General features: G+C 33.6%; 1 long non-coding RNA gene across 1 annotated transcript in view; it reads right to left on the bottom strand.

Annotated features, from left to right (window-relative positions):
* Positions 1–612: 612 nt before the first annotated feature.
* The window catches only part of LOC141584283 (uncharacterized), a 162,625-nt gene continuing 143,515 nt past the window's right edge, over positions 613–19,722 (bottom strand). The window contains exon 3 of the long non-coding RNA XR_012517234.1: positions 613–3,721. This is a non-coding gene — a long non-coding RNA (uncharacterized LOC141584283). The remainder of the gene's footprint in view (positions 3,722–19,722) is intronic.

Below are 19,722 nucleotides of genomic sequence, written 5' to 3'. Positions count from 1 at the left end.
TGAACTTCAGAAAGTCAAGAATGAATTGCTTGGGAAATCATCACTACATTATTCCTGTAAGTCTCTCAGAGAAATATCCTTTTTTTTCCATTTTTATTTGTGATCTTAAGTAAGTTGTAAATACAAAACAAACTTTCGTGTTAAACACATCCAGATGCATACATAAAAGCCAGGCAAGGTGACTCACGTCTGTAATTCCAGCACTTTGGGAGGCCGAGGTGGGTGGATCATCTCTGGTCAGCAGTTTGAGACCAGCCTGGCCAACATGATGAAACCCCATCTCTACTAAAAATGTAAAAAATTAGCTGGGTGTGGCAGTGGGCATCTGTAATCCCAGCTAATCAGGAGGCTGAGGCAGGAGAATCACTTGAACCTGGGAGGTGAAAGTTGTAGTGAGCCAAGATCACACCATTGCACTCCATCCACCCTGGGCAACAAGAATAAAACTCTCACTCAAAAAACAAACAAAAAAAAAACTTGAATATTTAGAGAAAAGAATTTATTTTGCCATCTAAAGATTTTAGAAAAATACAAACGGAACTTATTCACTTAAGTCATGTCAGCTTTTTCCCTAGTAATAAAATAGAAAATGCATTTTTAACTTGTTTCATTTACTTTGAAGTAATAGGCTTTTAAAAGTCTTTTAAATAAAAAGACTTTCAAATAAAAACTCAACATGAAATGGAAATAAACCAAATTGAATAAGAAATCACCAAATCAGATAACAATTTTGTTTCTTTAAATTGACTTCTAAAATATTTTTATTAAATATGTTTTGGCATTTTTTTGAAGTGTAGTAATATTTATGTAGGAGCAGATGCCCATGTAGGAATGTAATAGTCAGAGGCAACATTTCAAGTTAGGATGCATCTCTGAGATCTGAAGTTTGTGTACAAACTTAAAACCTATGTCAATTTAAAGCCAAACAACATCATCAAGAGTATCCTCTAGAGAGCACATTACAGTGTTAAGGAAGATGCTTCTTTTTGAACTATTCACTCATTTAATTTAATGGAAAGTTTTAGAGACAGTATTAGATATAGAGTCATTGAGAAGCCACCCATGTGTGGAACAGTTAGTTCAACTGCTGACAATGTTTCCAAATTTTCTTCTGCGATTTAAGCTTGGTTTCCTGGTTGGAGATAATGTGATTGGGCTAGATCCTTAAATAGAGTGGTAAATTAAAACATCATCACCCAAATTAATCTGTTTGTTGTTTCAACTTCTTTGAAGCTTAAAATATACAGCATAGTGTTAAAATATTACCTATTCCTTCTTTCATATATTTTTGTGAGGATGATGGATGTGTGTATTAGTTTTAGAATCTATGCTCCTAAGTTTTTGACTAATAGACACTTACTGATTTAACTATAAAAGCAGTTAAGGAAATCTCTGGAATTTTACCTTTGTGAAATTCCTGCCACAGCCAGAAAATGCATAGTCTCCTAAGGCTAAATGCTGAAAACCAATGAGGTATTCTGTTCCTACTTATATTTCCTTAATAGAAAGAAAGAAGGACTGGACTAATGGGGGCACTTTCATCTCTACTATCCTTTTAGAAAGCTGATTTAATGATCCTTTAATCCTTTCTCTGTAAATGTAAAAGTGCCAGTAATATCCCCAAAATGAAAGGGAAAAAAATCCTTGTATAAAGACATTTTCTTCCTAATCCAACCCGTCTATCCCTCTAATCCAGAGATCAGCAATTTATTTATTTATTTTTTTGTAAATGATCAGGTAACAAATATTGTAGGTTTCATGAACCATATGGTCTCTGTTACAACTGTGAACTATACCATTGTGGCATGACAACCACCATGAACAATACTTAAATACAAATACATGAGAGTAGCTGTGTTTCAACAGAAAAAAAATTTACAAAAAACGGATGGCAGGCTGTTGCAGTTGGCTATAAGGGAACATAGCTAAATATCACTGACACAAATGTTTGCAGACTTTCTGCTTCCCATTGGGAAGCCTCTGGCTTCATACAATTTTTTTTTAATACATCTTAAAGTGGCTTCTCCTCAGATTGTGAAAGGTGAGGTGATTTTATAATAAAAAGTAAAGAGGGTAATATGATGAGAAATACATCTCAAGGTCGGAGGATACATTTTTCAGAGTTTGAGAGGAGTGGAAGATGATAGAAAGCAAAGCTATGGTGCAGGTGTGTGACTGCAAAATAGTGAATATGTTACATAATAAACTTTTAATACCTCCTCAGAGATAAAACAGTCTATACATCTTCTGACCATACGATATAACTTGCACTAGTATGCTTTTAGGTGTTAAAACTCAGGAAGAAGTTTATGAGAATGTTTTCCTGGCAATGCTTATATGTGTGGCCTACTAATAGAAACATCTTTTTTGGATATGGGACACTGGTTTTCTTCTTTAAGCACCATTATGTCTTTTATGTCAAATCAACCATATTCTGTGAAGATCTTGGAACTGTGCTTTTGTCCTGTAACGTACATTTTTGAAATTACTTTTGTTTGAATGGACAATTTCTATAGACCAACTAAGACATCACTCTAGGTTAAACACAAGAGCATCCTGAGTCCTGGACAGGATTGTGAAGTGAAGGGAGTAAATGAAAGTAATTTGAATTTCATTCTGCATACGAAAGACCATTCAGTATGATAATAAAGGGATGAGATTTGGAGTTAGATACATCTGTGTTTAAATAAATCTCTGCATTTTCTATGTGCAGGATTGGTCAAGCTGCTTCAGGTCTCTATAAAAGAGGATAATGGTAATTCAGTCAGTTAGGTCTAAAGAGGTTAGGCAATTTTCATAAAGCAACTAAATGGTAGAGATTGGATTTGAACCCTGCCATCCACTCCAGGCCACATCTTCATTAATATATCTCTGCCTCCTTATATGTAACTCATCATTTCTGTATCTTTATTCCCAAGGAGTGGTTTATTCTTCCTATTCTAACTATATTTCATCTTTGGTAAGTTTGTTCATCAGTCAGAATTACTACTTGAGAATATAAGCACCCACACCCTGGTTAATAAACTATGAAAAAGAAATTATTGAAAAGATGGAAGTATGTCACAGAATCAATGAGAAGCCTAAAGAAACAGACCAGGAAAATTGCCAAGAGTTGAAATAGACTATGAACAAAAACTGCAGCCAAAATTATTCCAAAGGAATAGTAGGTAGGTAGGCCACATGCTGCCCTTGTTGACACCTCCATTGTGATGAGTATGGAGCGCAGATGTACCACTATCACAAATGTCACAGCACCAGATGCTGCCTCTGCTGTCCCTTCCAGAATGAATTAGATATTTAGTATTTTCCTGGCATCACTTACCCCATATCCAAAGCCCTGAACAGGAGTATCCAAGCATTTTAACTAATGCTCACACATCCTAGGAGCTGGAAGAGGGAATATTGATCAGGGTCTTACTTCCCAGCTATGCTGGAACCCCTCAATTAGACAGGTTGTCTAGGCAGTAAACATGATAAACAGCCACTTTAGTGGCATGTAGACTCCCTGACAGGAGGTACCGGAGATATAGCCTTTGGCGCCCTCATTTTCATATAACTAACTCAGAAGCACTTTCCTTTCCTATTTACATCTATTTTTTTTTCTTCTCCATCTTGGGGTGCCTTTCTCCTCAATAGATTATCTTGGAAGAGCATGTATTCTTCCCAGCCACCAAATCATTAGGAAATGCTTCAATTGTTTTAGTATTTCAAGATCTTCAATCTGAAAAAAATAAAAAATAACAAAATTTATGAAACAGAAATTTGCAATGGATTAAGGAATCTTATAAAGTTCTTTTGGGTATAATTTCCAATCTAAATGCCTGATTTTCTTATCAGATCATATGCAGAAGTCTTGTCACATGAGGCAGAAAAGCAATCAGATGAATTGTGCTTTAACACAGAATATGTTTACACTTTTAAATCTTATGTAAACCCTAGCCCCTGCTAGTAGCAACTGACTAATCTTTTTTGAGGTCTTTCTACTATCTTCTGGAGTGCAAACTCTTTTCCATCTCCTGTTGTTGTTACGATTTTAGATTGTGGCCTAAAGATTCATATACGTTTTCATCAATAGGAGAGAGATGGTCTATTGAGGATAACCATCCCTCTGGTCTAGCAGTTTGCTATTCAAAATTATAAGCATTCAGTAAATGTTTCATTTGAATTGAAGCAAAATAATCATATCCCCCTCCCACCGCCATGATGGAACTTCCAGATTATTTACACATGAGCCTTAGAAAACAGCTGGATTCAAAGAGCAATGATTTACTCTGATGAGTGAGAAAAACTTCTCTATTTGTTAGATTTACAATGGCACTATACGTTTTGGTTAGAGAAATGGTTACTTACATGTCTGCTTTCTTTAAATCTGAAACTTAATTAAATGTTACTCTATTTAATTAAGAATTGTGTTCTAATAGTACAACTTGAATGAATGACTGAAGAAAATTTTTCTCAGCAGCTTAGATTATAATTACATGATAAATAGAATTTCCCTCTCTCCCCCAAACTCAAATCACTAAGATAAAACATATTTACAAGTGCTTTTTTTTCTCATTGTTTTCATGGTGTTAATTCATTATCATACTTTCAGTTGAAGCAGATACAGTGCCATCTTGAAGTTTAAGAAACAAGATAAAGCCATATTTAACTGAAATCAATAGAGAAAAAATGAAAAGTGAGAAAAATAGGTGACCCATATTGTTTCATAATTATGCTATAGATTTTCCTTCCAATAAATTACCCTAGCAACACATCTAGCAAAAATTTAAATTATCCATGGAGGATTTTATAGATGATCAGTGTTGACACTAATATATAGCTTGGCTGAAATGCATTCTGCTAAAACAGAAATCCAGTTCTCAAACATTAAAATCTAATCAATAGCTTGCTGAAAGAAAATTTATTAGAGAAGATCTGCAACAATTTTATGGAGAATAAAAGAGGCAAATATTAAACAAGGCAGCTAAAATTAACATTTGATTTCTGATCTGTGAAAACATTAAACTGGGATTAGTGAAACTCTACACCATTGTCTAAATGCTTGCTTTTGTTTTCCAAATTAAGTCAACCTAGAACAACACAGAGGTTAAGTAGCAATCTGATGTATATCAGTTGCATACACAATAATGAGAACAGTTCAATTCACAAAGTCAGAATAGGCAGTTTTGGATTGTGTGCAATCAAAGAAACCCATTGTGACTCTCTCAAGAGGAAAAATCTTAGAAATAAATGTAACAGAATTCCCATGCTAAATATTCCTTATTTTCTGATTCTCAGGGCATGGTTCTCATTCAGTTTCACATACCTAGAATTTTAAAACTTCAACCTTTGAGAGAATGTAAGGCATAAATCCACGTATAGAAAACCAAGCAAATCTGATTATTATCTATCTTTCATATATTTGACAATTAAAGGAAGAGTAGCGAAACTGGGCCCATTCATATTTTTCCAGTCCAAATTCATATATTCTGAAAGGTTACAAAATAACTTTTTCATGGCACATTTTATTGAAACATACATAATATGTATCAAACCTTATTTTCTAGTACTATATTAATTTAAAATGTTAAAATGTCTATTTAGTAATGCTTCCGAAATTTTTCTTATAATAACTAGTTAATAGTCACACCAAGACCAGGAACATTTTATCAATCAAAGAGAAGACAAATTATTACTGTTACTCATTTACAGTTGTCTTTTTCATTGCATTTTAATTCTTCAATAATTTATAATTTTATACTGTTGTAATATACTTATTCTTTCTCTTAGCCAGAATATTGGATTTTTAAAAACTCCATTTCATAGACAGCAATGTGTTGGCTTTTGTAACATTCTGCCTAATATAGCCATGTAAAGTGTTGAAACTCTGGTCTCGGTTTTGTGTCTCACAGGTTTATGATACCCTTGCCTCATTGATGAGAAAAATAAAACAAATAAAATACAAGCTCTATAGCAGCTGGAGCTTGGGATACTCATTTTCAGTTGAGAGCAGATAATTAGGCTACATCCGTTCAAGTACATAACTAAAGGTAAGATGGTTCTGCCAAACACAAAACTATTCTGAAGCAATTTCATTTCTAATTATGGGTCCTGATAGAATATATTTGTACCTAATCTATAATGGAATGTAACCTCCTGAGAAATAAAGGAATCAAGATATTAAAATCACATTTTTAAGTTAGAAGTTAGGGATAACTCCTGTTTGGAAATGTTTTATAAATATGAAGAAATAGTCTGTGAAAAGACAAAAGTCTACAAAAGGAAAGTAACTATTTTTCCCAAGATCCTGGCTGGGATAGAGGGGTTGTATATACTGACATAGCATGTCACTGTGTATATGGATATAGAGATAAATATCAAAGAGATGTGGACAAAGGCAGAAATTGAGGCCAAGATGGAAAAGTTGAAACTTTTATTCAAAGATGTCTGAGCACATTCATATGCTCTGTCCTAAATTCTCCTAGTTAGCTGTCAAACGAAGATAATTACTTTGAAATCATCATTAAATTTATCAGGTCACCAAAGTAATGAATTTAAATGCCATGAATTAATAAATTCATTGTTTCAAAACTGATGAAGTTATTCCATGGAAAAAACTTATATACTCAGGTAAAATAGGCTCAGTCCATTTATCATTGCATTGGTTGATAGTATAACAAACTCATGTTGACTAAATTTCTACATATGTAATGTTTTGGATGCTAAATAGGACTACCAATGTTCTAGCAACTTAGAAATTTCCCTAGATTCATAAAACATTTCTCTCTTTCCATGTGCATGTAATATAGTCCCAAATAAACCAAATAAGTACAATTACAAATGCATAAAATTGTCTCTAATCTGAAACACAGAATGGCTACCTTTTAAACTCAGTTACAAAATCAGCATGGTTGAAATTAGGTTATGAGAGATTGACTACAGTGTCCTCCATTCAGATACTAGCCACAATTTTGGCTCTGTTCTGTAAAAAATGAGTTTGCAGTTTTCACTTCTTATTCAATGGTCTAATCCTTGGAGTTCATTCAAAATTTCCTCATATTCTTTTAATTCAGCTTCCTGTGTTCTCTAAAGTGGTATATAATTGTAGTTATTAGAGAAATACCACCATTACAGAATTTGCCCTACTGAAAAGTTTGCACATCTGTACCACTTAAAATTTGAAATATCTACTGAATTCATTTGTGAAGCCTTCTAGAATGTATCAATATGCTTGAATGAAACTGTAATTCAGTTGTTTTCAAACAATTCACAAGGGCTGCATATGGGGTTGTATCTCTAAAGAAAATTTTTGTTGCCTGATTTGAAAAACTCAATGCAATATTTCTCAAAATCTTGAGATTCAAAGAAACATATTCCAGCGAGAAGTTTAACCAAAAAAATTAATGTGGAAATATATTTTTCAAATCTCCTGAACTTATTTTTCTTCTTGGAGAATCAAAATACACATTCAAGTAATAAAGACTCAGAGGAATTCTGATCAAAACAAAGCTGTTTATAATTGTTAACTTTTGTTTAACTCAGCATTTCTTAAGAGTATATTTAACTAAAGAGCCAAAAAAAGACTTTTAGCATCCCATATTTTCACATACAACAACCTATTTATCTGAAGAGCAGTTTAAAAATTCTAGCTTATTAAAACATACACTCTTTACTGCCCACAAAGTAATAACAATTACTTAATTGTAACTCCCTAATGCTTAAATTTAATTTCACAGTTTGTAATCTCAGACACAAGTTTGTAACCTGAGTCCACGGGCTGTATGGAGTTGGTAGGCTCTTGAAAACTGTATGTAGAAACGCGGGTATATTCATATTTCTCCAGGAGAGAGTAAATAACCTTCATCTGATTATAAAAAGTCCATGACTGAAACAGTAGGTGTTCTTAATCCAGTAAATGCTAAAAATGTATTTCCAAAGTAAGAATTTTTAAAATGCATTAATAAATATTTTAAATGCTTATGAGTGGAAGCAAAGGTGTATATAGTCAAGTCCATCCTGATTAGGTGATATTATGAACAGAAAGTAAGTTTCACATCAATCACGTACATGCACTGTGGAAAACACACCTGCTTCTCAGCTTCTGATATCACCTCAGTTTATACTTCAAAATAAACATTACTTTTCAGGGAATCACTCTTGTTTTCCTGCTGTGACTAATTCTCTTCCACCATTTTACACCAAAAAAAATGAATTTTCTATGTTTATCACAGTAGTGTTCAAGGAATTGCCTTTTTCCAGAACTGAGTTGAGGAGGATAACTCTTTCAAGTTTATAAATTAATTGTTCATGAAGAGGTCAATGAAAAAAGGTAAATTTTTATTGTGGTAAAGAAACTGAGTATCTCCAGTGTTTTATTCTTATAAAAATTAATAACAAATTTAAGTGACTGAAGAAAATAAGATAATAATATGAAAATGAAATCTAGGATCCCTACAGGGTTCTCAGTCCTACATCATTTAAAGAAATTCTACTCAAAGAGCAGACAGAAAGTTTTATAACATTTCTTGTTTTCTTTTTTATAACTTGATAGCAAAAGCCAAGAATTTTTTTTATCATGTTTTTGCTTTCTTTGGCTAGACTGTAGTTAATGTCAGTTAATAGCATCCACCTTTTATTTTATAAAATAAATATACTTTTATTATTTTATGTATACATTTATTGTTTTATAGAGGTTGAGAGAAAGTTATTTGTTAAAATCCAGATGAGATGTTTCAGAGGCATATTTAGCTACTTGTTAAATACTTGTTTTGAAATTTCAAGTTATTTTCCCCTTGGTCAGAAAACAGCCAAATGCTTTTGGGGGTTTAACAATTAAGTTGTTCTGATTGGATTGCAACAAACTCCGAATTTTTTTTGTGAAATAAGATGACATTCTTTTAAAATTGATAAACATACAAATGGGGAAAGTGATTAAAAATGTTTATATTAACCAAGTATAGTAGCAAGCACCTGTAGTCCCAGCTACTTGGGAGGCTGAAGTGAGAGAATCACCTAACTTGGGAAATTGAAGCTGCAGTAAGCAGTGATCACTCCACTGCACTCCAGCCTGGACAACAAAGTGAGACTCCTCTCAAAAAAAAAAAATGTTTACAGGACTACTGAGGAGATTAGAAGTGTTTTAGAAACAGTGAAAAAAGCCTATTCTATCTAGGCCCCAAATAATTAATAAGTCTACAGTAATAATAAATATACACATAGCAAAATATGTGTTTTCTTAAATAAAGTATTTCAGATGCCCATAACATTAAGATCTTATTACAGCATAGCTTATACACACATGAACACACATACACATACAAACAACAGTTTTGGTTTTCATTTAATCCAAATGTAGTATTTTACCCACTGAAATTCAGACACAGTGACATTCTGAATATTAAATAACTATGAATTCATGACCCAATAAAAATTGCAAATACTCAATTTTTTTGTGTGTGCAGTTAATGAAACTACAGTTTTTATTTATCTTGGCAATTCCCTCTTGAAGTTACTGAGACATTTTAAATACTCAAAGTACATGACACATAACACAGTACTGCCATTTGTCCTATAATGTCATTAGAAGAGAATCTGAGATTGATAAACTTAACAACAATTAAGGTCAATTAGACATTAAGAGATAAATATAGATAGTCTAGTCAAATCAATCTAGAAATTCTGAGGTTGGGATTGAACTTTATGTACATTAAACCTACAAGAATTTATGTGTACTAATAATGCTTTTCACACCACAAACTCTGGAGGTCAATGCTCAACTTCAAATGTGAAACGAACTAGGAAATTGCCAAAGAATAAGAACAAGTATAAATTGGTTTATTAGCATTTGCTAATGTTATTTGTTAAAATGCAAATATGTTTTTCCTATTCCTACATATAAAATATCTTCTACACTAAGTATTTAAAATCCATAAAGTAGGCTATTTTAAAACACCAAATGATTTTTTTATTTTAATACTTTTATCTCTCTGGTTAGGATGAGATGGAGGAGTGGACAGAGGTATTAGATGCCTACATGAGCAGTATATTTGGACGAGGCTGATAGATTTCCTCCTTATCCTCTTTTTAATGTTTGAAATTCAGTGTTTGGAGACTTCCTGTTCTTTCTGCTTTAGTAAGAGGAGTATACATGATATATACATGAAACTTCAATATTCATATCTTAAATTCTGTTTATTGAAAAATTATAGACACCAAATTCACAAATTCATCACAAATTGAAAGGGTCACTAAACAACTCAAGCAAGGAATAAAGTTAATTCAGCAAATTAACACAGGAACAGAAAACCAAGCACTGCTTATCCTCACTTATAAGTGGAAGCTGAACAATGAGAACACATGGACACAGAGAGGTGAACACCACGCACTCAGTCCTGTTGGGGGATGGTGTGTTAGGAGGGAGAGCATGAGGAAAAATGGCTCTTGCTGGGCTTGTTACCTAAATGATGGGTTGATAGGTGCAGCAAACCACTACGGCACATGTTTACTTAGGTAACAAGCCTGCATATCTTGCACATGTATCCCAGAATTAAAATAAAAATTATAAAATAGATGAAGTTAAAATCGCAGAGTTCCATAATCTACTCAAGGTATAAAATTACTGCAATCATTATAAAATGTACTTTTCCCTCAAATTCTGGGAATTCTGATTCTTTCCTATGGATATAAAGCCATGGAAATTTTATAGTGTTGTCTTACAGTCAAACTGCATGATATAATAGCAATTTATAGTTCTCAGTAGATCCAAGCACTAATTAAAATAAATGAGTTTAAAATTTAGTAAATATTAGTAGCTTGTTTTATATATCACTGACAAATTGCTTTTAGACATAAGGAAGCACATACTCAACCTAATCATGAAGGATTTGATAATATAAGGAAGAATTCAGCAGGAAATTGGAGTATTTATTATGTAGGTAAAATAAATAGATGTTAGTTGATGAGGAAAAATGAAACAGAGCTTGAGAAAATTACAGATAAAGAGAAGTTAAACTGAAATATTTTTCATTTATTTGACCAATGAGTGGGAGTTAAATTGAGTATTGTTAATGTTCAGGAAAAACTGAAACTGTTCACATAATTACTCCCAGCTACTTACAGAAATGGTTTTCATTCTATAATATGCTAATAGCACTATTACAATAACATATTTTAAAAGATGGAAATAAAGCAAGCATTAGTTAAAAGCTATGCTTTCTTGTGTTTTCTCAGCTTCACCTTGGAGTAAGTCTGGGGAGACATTTTGAAAGAGGTTGTGCCATTCTAAAACACAGGTAAGAGTCCAGTTTCATTATTCTGCATATGGCTAGCCAGTTATCCTAGCACAATTTATTGAATGGGTGTCCCTTCCTTATTTCTTGTTTTTGTTGGTTTTGTGAAAGATTAGATGGTTGTAGGTGTGCAGCTTTATTTCTGAGTTTTCTCTGCCATCCCATTATGGGATATATATGGTCTCTTTCACCACATACAAAAATTTACTCAAGATGAATTAAACATTTAAATGTAAGCCCTAAAACTATTAATATAAAAATTCTAGGAAAAAAACTAAGATATACCCTTCTTAATATCAGACTTGGCAAAGAATTGTTGGCTAAGTCCCCAAAAGCAATTGCAACGAAAATGAAAATTGACAAATAGGACCTGTTTAAACTAAAGAGCTTCTGCACAGCAAAAGAAACTACTGACAGAGTAAACAGACAACCCACAAAATGGAGGAAATACTTGAAAACTATTCATCTGACAAATGTCTAATATCCAGAATCTATAAGGAACTTAAACAATTGAAAAACAAGTATCTAAATTAAAATGGGGCAAAGGACAAAAACAGACACTTCTTAAAAGGAGACATACATGTGGCCAATAAACATATGAGAAATGTTTCAGATCACTGAACACCAGAGAAATGCAAACAAAAACCACAATGAGATACCATCTAACACTAGTCAGAATGGCTATTACTAAGAAGTCAAAAAACATCAGATATTGGCAAGGTGCAGAGAAAAGGAAATGCTTATCCACTGTTGGTTGGGAATGTAAATTAGTTTAGCCACTGTTAAAAGCAGTTTGGAGATTTCTCAAAGAACTTAAAATAGAGCTACTATTCAACTCAGCAATCCCAATTCTGGGCATATACCCAAATGAAAATAGATCATTATACCAAAAAGACACATGCACTCATGTTTATGACACCACTATTCACAATAACAAAGACATGGAAGAAACCTAGGTGCCTATCAGTGGTGGACTTAATTTCTTAAAAAATCATGGTACATACATACCATGGAATACATGGAATACTGCACAGCTGTAAAAAATAAAAATTAAAAAATAAATAAATAAATAAAGACATGCCCTTTGCAGTACCATGGATGCAGCTGGAAGCCATAATCCTAAGCAAATTAATGCAGGAGCAGAAAACCAAATACTGCATGTTCTCACTTACAAGTAAGAGCTAGACATTGAACACATATGGATATAGACATGGGAACGACAGACACCTGCAAACTACTAGAGAGGGGAGGGGAGGGTGGCATGATTGAAAAACTGTTCACTGGGTACTATGCTCACCACTTGGGTGATGGGATCTGTACCCCAAACCTCAGCATCATTCAATATAAACATATACCAAACTTGCAGAGGTACTCCCTCTATCTAGAATAAAAGTTGTAATTTTAATTAATAAATAACGATATTTAAAATGGCTAAAGATAGATGGTAAGAAATTTAAATGGAGGCTGAAAGAATTGACTCAAGCTTTCAAATTCAAAAGAACTTTTGGGTACCATAGGCATGTTACTGCTTATGCTGAATGTTCATATCAAGGTAACTAATAGAAAAGATAATTGTCTTGCTTATTCTGTCCACCATCTTGAAGAAAATTCCAAGACAGAATGGCTAAGGCTCATTTTCTTGATTCTTGTATAAATTGTATTAGGGCTAGAGAAATTGTACTAGCCTTCTTTTAAAATGTTTTCTGGCTATGATAGAGTTGGGTCTCCTGAGTGTGGAGCAGCAGTTTAACTGGAGTCTGCAAGGTAACCCCAGCTTTCTCTAAGAGAGTGTTTAAATAGGTACAAACAGTCATTACTGGTCCAATTAACACAGACTCAGGAGTATGGTATTATCACTAAACAAGGGAGATTGTGGGCAAAATTAAATAGCTTCGTAGATCCTACTAAAAACCAATCTCTCATTTTGATTTTATTATTTTATTCCAAGTATAGCAAATTCCCAGAAAATTATATGCAGTTGCAATAAAATGTTCCTATTGAAATACATTGTAAAGTATAAACAGACAAAGATCTTTGGTACTCATGTCATTGTGTATTTTTGTGGTTGTTGTATAATTGTAATGTCATTTTATGTATAAAGAATTCATTACACATGCTAGATATAGTAGGTTATAAATCATATTAAGAACCTAAATTTAGCTGTGATATCTCTTCAATGTGGAGATAGTGAAATGTGAGAAAATTAATGTGGAGAATCAGAGTGTGTTCAATTTTGAGATCTGCTATTTCAATGGCATTAAATGGCCAAAAGCATTTTGTGTAGATTTAATAGCTAAGCATTTCTTTTTTTTTTTTTTTTTTTTTTTTTGGAGACGGAGTTTCGCTCTTGTTACCCAGGCTGGAGTGCAATGGCGCGATCTCGGCTCACCGCAACCTCCGCCTCCTGGGTTCTAGCAATTCTCCTGCCTCAGCCTCCTGAGTAGCTGGGATTACAGGCACGTGCCACCATGCCCAGCTAATTTTTTGTATTTTTAGTAGAGACGGGGTTTCACCATGTTGACCAGGATGGTCTCGATCTCTTGACATTGTGATCCACCCGCCTCGGCCTCCCAAAGTGCTGGGATTACAGGCTTAAGCCACCGCGCCCGGCCAATAGCTAAGCATTTCTTATGGGATATTGATTAGTAATAGCAGAAATCATAAATTTATTTTCCTGTTGTGACAACCTGAAATAGGACTCCATGGCTTGAACTGCATCAGATAATTGACAACTCTCAAAAGATTTATGTACTGAAACTCTCTTGTTGTTATTTTTTTCAATTATCTAAATTATATTAAAAAGTTACCATCCTATTTTGCTTTTCCTTGAATTATTCAGATAATTATGATCATTTAGAATTGTCTTGAGGCCTTATTTATTCTGATTTTACAATCACATACACATAAAGTTACTCAGTGGGATAAAATAACTAATCGTTTGCCCTTTGCCTAATAAAGAGGGTTGGAAAGAGCAGTCATGTTGAATATGTTCAGTAGTCAAAATCAGACGCCTCTCAAGATCGTGACCAATATTCAGAAATAATCATTTTCCATTTCACACCCTCCCTGAAGGTCATTAGGCTAAGTCAGCAAGGCCATGGGTTTCACTCTCAATGCTACCAACCATGGCAATATATGCCTACCTACATATGGTTATTCTCACAGAATGTTTACTATAGCTTAAACAAGGAACAAGAAATTGTATGAAACTGGGATTTCAAAGTTAAAACATTTCCACTAATACTTACACATAAATAAATTGCTCACTAAATATCTATGACTGCTTTGTTATTATTGGGTTTGGTACTGAATTTATTGAAATATGGAACTTTTATTCCAAGCCTATCACAAACATACATATTTTCCATTCTAGATGCATCATTTATTTTATCTTATGAACAGTTGCTTGGTCATCACAGTTGAAAATTTATGTCAAAGTTTACATTTAACATCCCCAAACCAGCAATCTTATTTTATGTTTCATATCACCCTGCTACTGTTTATAAAATTGAGTATTCTAAGTAAAAGTTTACATGATATATTAGAGGAACATTCAACACATTTAAAATAAATAAGTAATTTCAGTTTATTATGAGAAATTTAATCCATGGTACAGGGAGAAAAAATAATTGTGTAATTCTATTTAGTTAGGGTAACCAAAGAGACCTGAGAAACATACTTCTTATGGAATTATTAAGTATTTGGTGAGATCCCAGGGAATTCTATTTTCACAAAAACCTAATAGGCCTTCTAAAAAAAGATAGTGAATTGAAAAGGTATCATTGAGAGTTTGATTCTGGGCCTGAGACACGAAGAAGAAAGGGAATCCAACCTAGCAGGGCATCCCTAAACGGTCAAGAATAACCCTTCTTCCCCACGTCCAGGTTAGACAGAATCAATGTAGTGTCATATGACAGCACTAGGTAGTTATTAGTGGATGGATACAGCCACAGCTCAGGCAATATTAATCCCTGCTTATACTATACTTAGTGACAGTCTCTGATTATGGAGTTCCAAGGTACATGTGTATTTTGGAGGGGCTATCTACTCTACTCAGAAGCCCCTGACTAAGTCTCTCAATTTTGGACATTCATTGTTTTCGTTGCTCTAGGATCCTTCTCTCTAAACTTCTCAGATAATGGTATCACATATTTCCTTAATATCAAACTCAGTGAAGGCAGAACTTCTACTTTAGGCTACAGTCTTGTAGCTAAGAGATCGACCTCTCCATCATGTAGAAATTGAAGAGCTTAAGAGATGTCCCTCAAGCATACAGAGTAAGTGGGCATGATGGTTAATTTTATGCGTCAATTTGACTGGACCATGAGGTGCTCAGATAATTCATATGACTATCAGAATGTTTCTAGCTTAAATTAACATTACATTAACAGAGATATAGACCAATGGAACAGAACAGAGGCCTTGGAATTAACACCACACATTGACAGCCATCTGATCTTTGACAAACCTGACAAAAACAAGCAATGGGGAAAGGATTCCCTGTTTAATAAACGGTGTTGGGAAAACTGGCTAAACATGTGCAGAAAGCAGAAAGTGGATCCCTTCCTTATACCTTATACAAAAATTAACTCTGGATGGATTAAAGATTTAAACATAACACCTAAAAACATAAAATCCCTAGAAGAAAACATAGGCAATACCATTCAGGACATAGCCACAGGCAAGGACTTCATGACTAAAACACCAAAAGCAATGGCAACAAAAGCCAAAATAGACAAATGGAATCTAATTAAACTTCAGAGCTTCTGCATATCAAAAGAAACAATCAATAAAGTGAACCAGCAACCAACAGAATGGGAAAATATTTTTGCAAGTTACTCATCTGACAAAGGGCTAACATCTAGAATCTACTAAGAACTAAAACAGATTTACAAGAAAAAAAAAAGAAGCAAACAACCCCATCAAAAAGTGGGCAAAGGATATTAACAGACACTTTTCAAAAGAAGCCATTTATGTGGCCAACAAACATGAAAAAATGCTCATCGTCACAGGTCATTAGAGAGATGCCAATCAAAAACACGTTGAGATACCATCTCATGCCAGTTAGAATGGTGATCATGAAAAAAATGCTAGGGAGGATGTGGAGAAATAGGAACGCTTTTACACTGTTGGTGGGAGTGCAAATTAGTTCAATCATTGCAGAAGACAGTGTGGCAATTCCTCAAGGATCTAGAAATAGAAATACCATTTGACCCAGCAATCCCTTTACTGTGTGTATATCCAAAGGATTATAAATTCTCCTATTATAAAGACACATGTACACATATGTTCATTGCAGTACTTTTTTCAATAGCAAAGACTTGGAACCAACCCAAATGTCCATCAACGAGAGACTGGATAAAGAAAATGTGGCACATATACACTGTGGACTACTATGCAGCCATAAAAAAGGATGAGTTCATGTCCTTTGCAGGGACATGGATGAAGCTGGAAACTGTCATTCTCAGCAAACTAACACAAGAACAGAAAACCAAACGCCACATGTTCTCACTCATAAGTGAGTGTTGAACAATGAGAACACATGGACACAGGGAGGAGAATGTCACACACTGGAGTGTGTTGGGGGGTGGAGAGCTAGGGGAGGGATAGCATAGGTGATGGAGGGACAGAGGCAGCAAACCACCATGACATGTGTATACCTATGTAACAATCCTGCAAGATCTGCACATGTATCCCAGAACTTAAGATATAATAATAAAAAAGTAAAAACAAGTAAACAAAAACACATTAAATGATTTATGCACTTAAAAAAAAGTGTGATAATTTCACAGAAAAATCAATTTCTGCAATTATCAAGTATATTCAGCAGCCCTAATACAGTTAAGACACTCAAAGATTATCTAGGTATTGATAATACAATTGTTGCTTATTGATGTGAAGATACAAAACAGCTAAACAATGTGGTAAAATGTGTATTTTAATGGTATCAAGAACTGTTTGATGATTTATTCAGAGAACACAAGAAGAGTCAGGTACCAATGCAAAATTGCTACCAAATAGTAGAATTGTAAATATAGGCCCACTTCACAGAATATAAAAATTATTTGTCAATAAGGGTATCCTACAATCCAAGATATTGTGGTACGTAGACAAAATATTCATGGAGATCAAACCCCAACCTTTTTCAAACAAAGTAGTCTTTTTAAAAAGCTGGAATTAAAGTAGAATTTTGAGGAAGTATTGAGGAATATGGATATTATTACTTTGTTTCTATTTAAGAGGCAATTTGGAAAAAAAATCTATTCATAAGTTTAGTGTTCTTTGTATTTGGCATCACTTATTTATATGTAATAATAGTAGGTTCTAAAATGCTGAAAGGTATTTCCTCCACACTTTGGTTTAGAAGATGCATACTAAATTTTTTCAAACCATTTTTTCTCAAGCAATCTTTTTGTACAGGATAACACAAATGGAAAAAAATATCCTCTCTTCAAGTATTCTTCCATTTCTGATTGATGAGACCCAACCAAATGAAACTTTCTTCCATATACACAAGAATGTTAGTGTTTTCACTAAGCCTCAGATGGAGGACTGTCCCTTATTTGCCTCTATTGTCCATCTTAAAAGATCTGGTTTTTCTAAGTTCACTCTAATTAGTTCAAGTCACAGAAAAGTTAATTAAAACAATATTCATTTCCGTAATAAGTATCTATATTCTCCTATTTGTTAGTACAATTTTCACCATTATGTGTGTGGTAGGAGGGGAGGAACACTGGGGACATAATCATGACAGCTATGAAAACAAACAGCAAATTCCTCAATTGGTATCCTCATGAATTCATTTTTTAAGAGTTACACGTTTGTGTCAGCAAATGAAGGGATCAATTTTCTGTCAAGAAGACACCTTAGAAATGACTTAGCTTTAGCCCATTATTTACATAAGAAGGAACTGAGCTGGGAGAAGGAATGTGATTTGCCCAAGATTCCCTCCCTGCAGAAGCTAGAAATTGAAAATGAGCCTCCTGATGTTTGGACTGGTGCTTTTGTGATAACATGGATAACTTGTGATGGCTTTGTGGTAGCCCAGAAACTAATTGCACTTTCATCCTTTTAACACTAGGGTAGCTACAGTGAAAATACCTACTTGCTCCTTTTCCTTGATCTTAATTTCCCTTTGTGTTTTTATTTTGTTAGATATATTAAATAATTCTTTTCATTTAAGTTTCTTCAAATTGTTTATAAAAAGGAACATACTATACATACTTTAAAAATAAAATACTTGTAAACTCCCATATATGTGTTTGCAATTTCAAATTTTATAACAAGGACATATTATCTTTCAACAGTTTTACATAAGGTCACCTAGGATTAATTTAGCGTAGCAAATCTTGGTTTGATTTTTCTTAATCAGTAAGTGGTCATTATTTATCAGATATCAATAAACTAAGATATGCTTATTTTTAAAATTTGCACTTTACACCTACACAGCAGTTCCATCTTAAATACACTTATTTCTTTTCTAAATTGAAGAAAATATTGCAGATTTAAAAATTTGCAAGTCTAGATCTAATAAGCAAGATTAGCTAAAAGTACCTATGCCTTTTCAGATAGTGAAAAGATGTAGCTATCACTGTCAATTGACAGAGACAGAGACAGAAGAAGAGAGAGAGAGAAACAGAGCCACACGTTTTTAAATTAGCCCTGTTTGCCAGTATAGACTAGGTATACCTAATACAAAAATCAAAATCTAAAGTGCTTCTAAATATTAGCATCAACATGTTGTCATAAGTAGAAAATTCCACACCCGACCTCATATACTGAGTTACAGTCTAAATGCATGAAAATTTCGTTTCATGCACAAAATTATTAAAATATTATAGAAAATTACCTTCAGTCTATGTGTATGAAGTGTATATGAAAAAAATAACTTTTGTGTTTAGATTTGGGTCCTATTCCAAAGATATTACACTATGTCTATGCACATGTTCCAAAATGAAAAAAAAAAATCCAAAATACTGAATACTTCATTTCCCAAGCATTTTGGATAAGGAATAGTCAACCTATAATCTAAATAATGTCGCAAGTGTTCTAGGACGTAAGTGGCAATTTGGGAAAAAAGGACGTAAGGACACAACGACAAAGGAGCAGCAGCTTGAAATGAGGAGTTTATAGTATGGTTCATCAGCCAAGTAATAGCAAAACAGACTAATATTAGAACATGGATGTCGACACGGCACTTGGGAATAGCCATAACACCGAGTACTCATCATAGGGAAACAGAGCAATCACAACTAGAGGCAATCTCTTGACATCCATTCAACGTCACGCTATTGGCAAAGGAGGACTTGACAAATTTAGAAAGAAGCAATAAAATCCACTGAAGCAGCTAAATTATCTGCTAAAAGACACTGGAAACTACCTAAAATGAGGTTATAAAAAAGAAATGCTTTCCAAATCACCTTGCAGCAGTTTGAAATAAACAATTTGTAGT

Source organism: Saimiri boliviensis, chromosome 4 (assembly GCF_048565385.1).
Source record: "Saimiri boliviensis isolate mSaiBol1 chromosome 4, mSaiBol1.pri, whole genome shotgun sequence".
In the NCBI taxonomy this organism is placed as follows: domain Eukaryota; kingdom Metazoa; phylum Chordata; class Mammalia; order Primates; family Cebidae; genus Saimiri; species Saimiri boliviensis.
The sequence above is the reverse complement of the archived record's forward strand: the minus strand, read 5'-3'. Positions and strand labels throughout refer to the sequence as shown.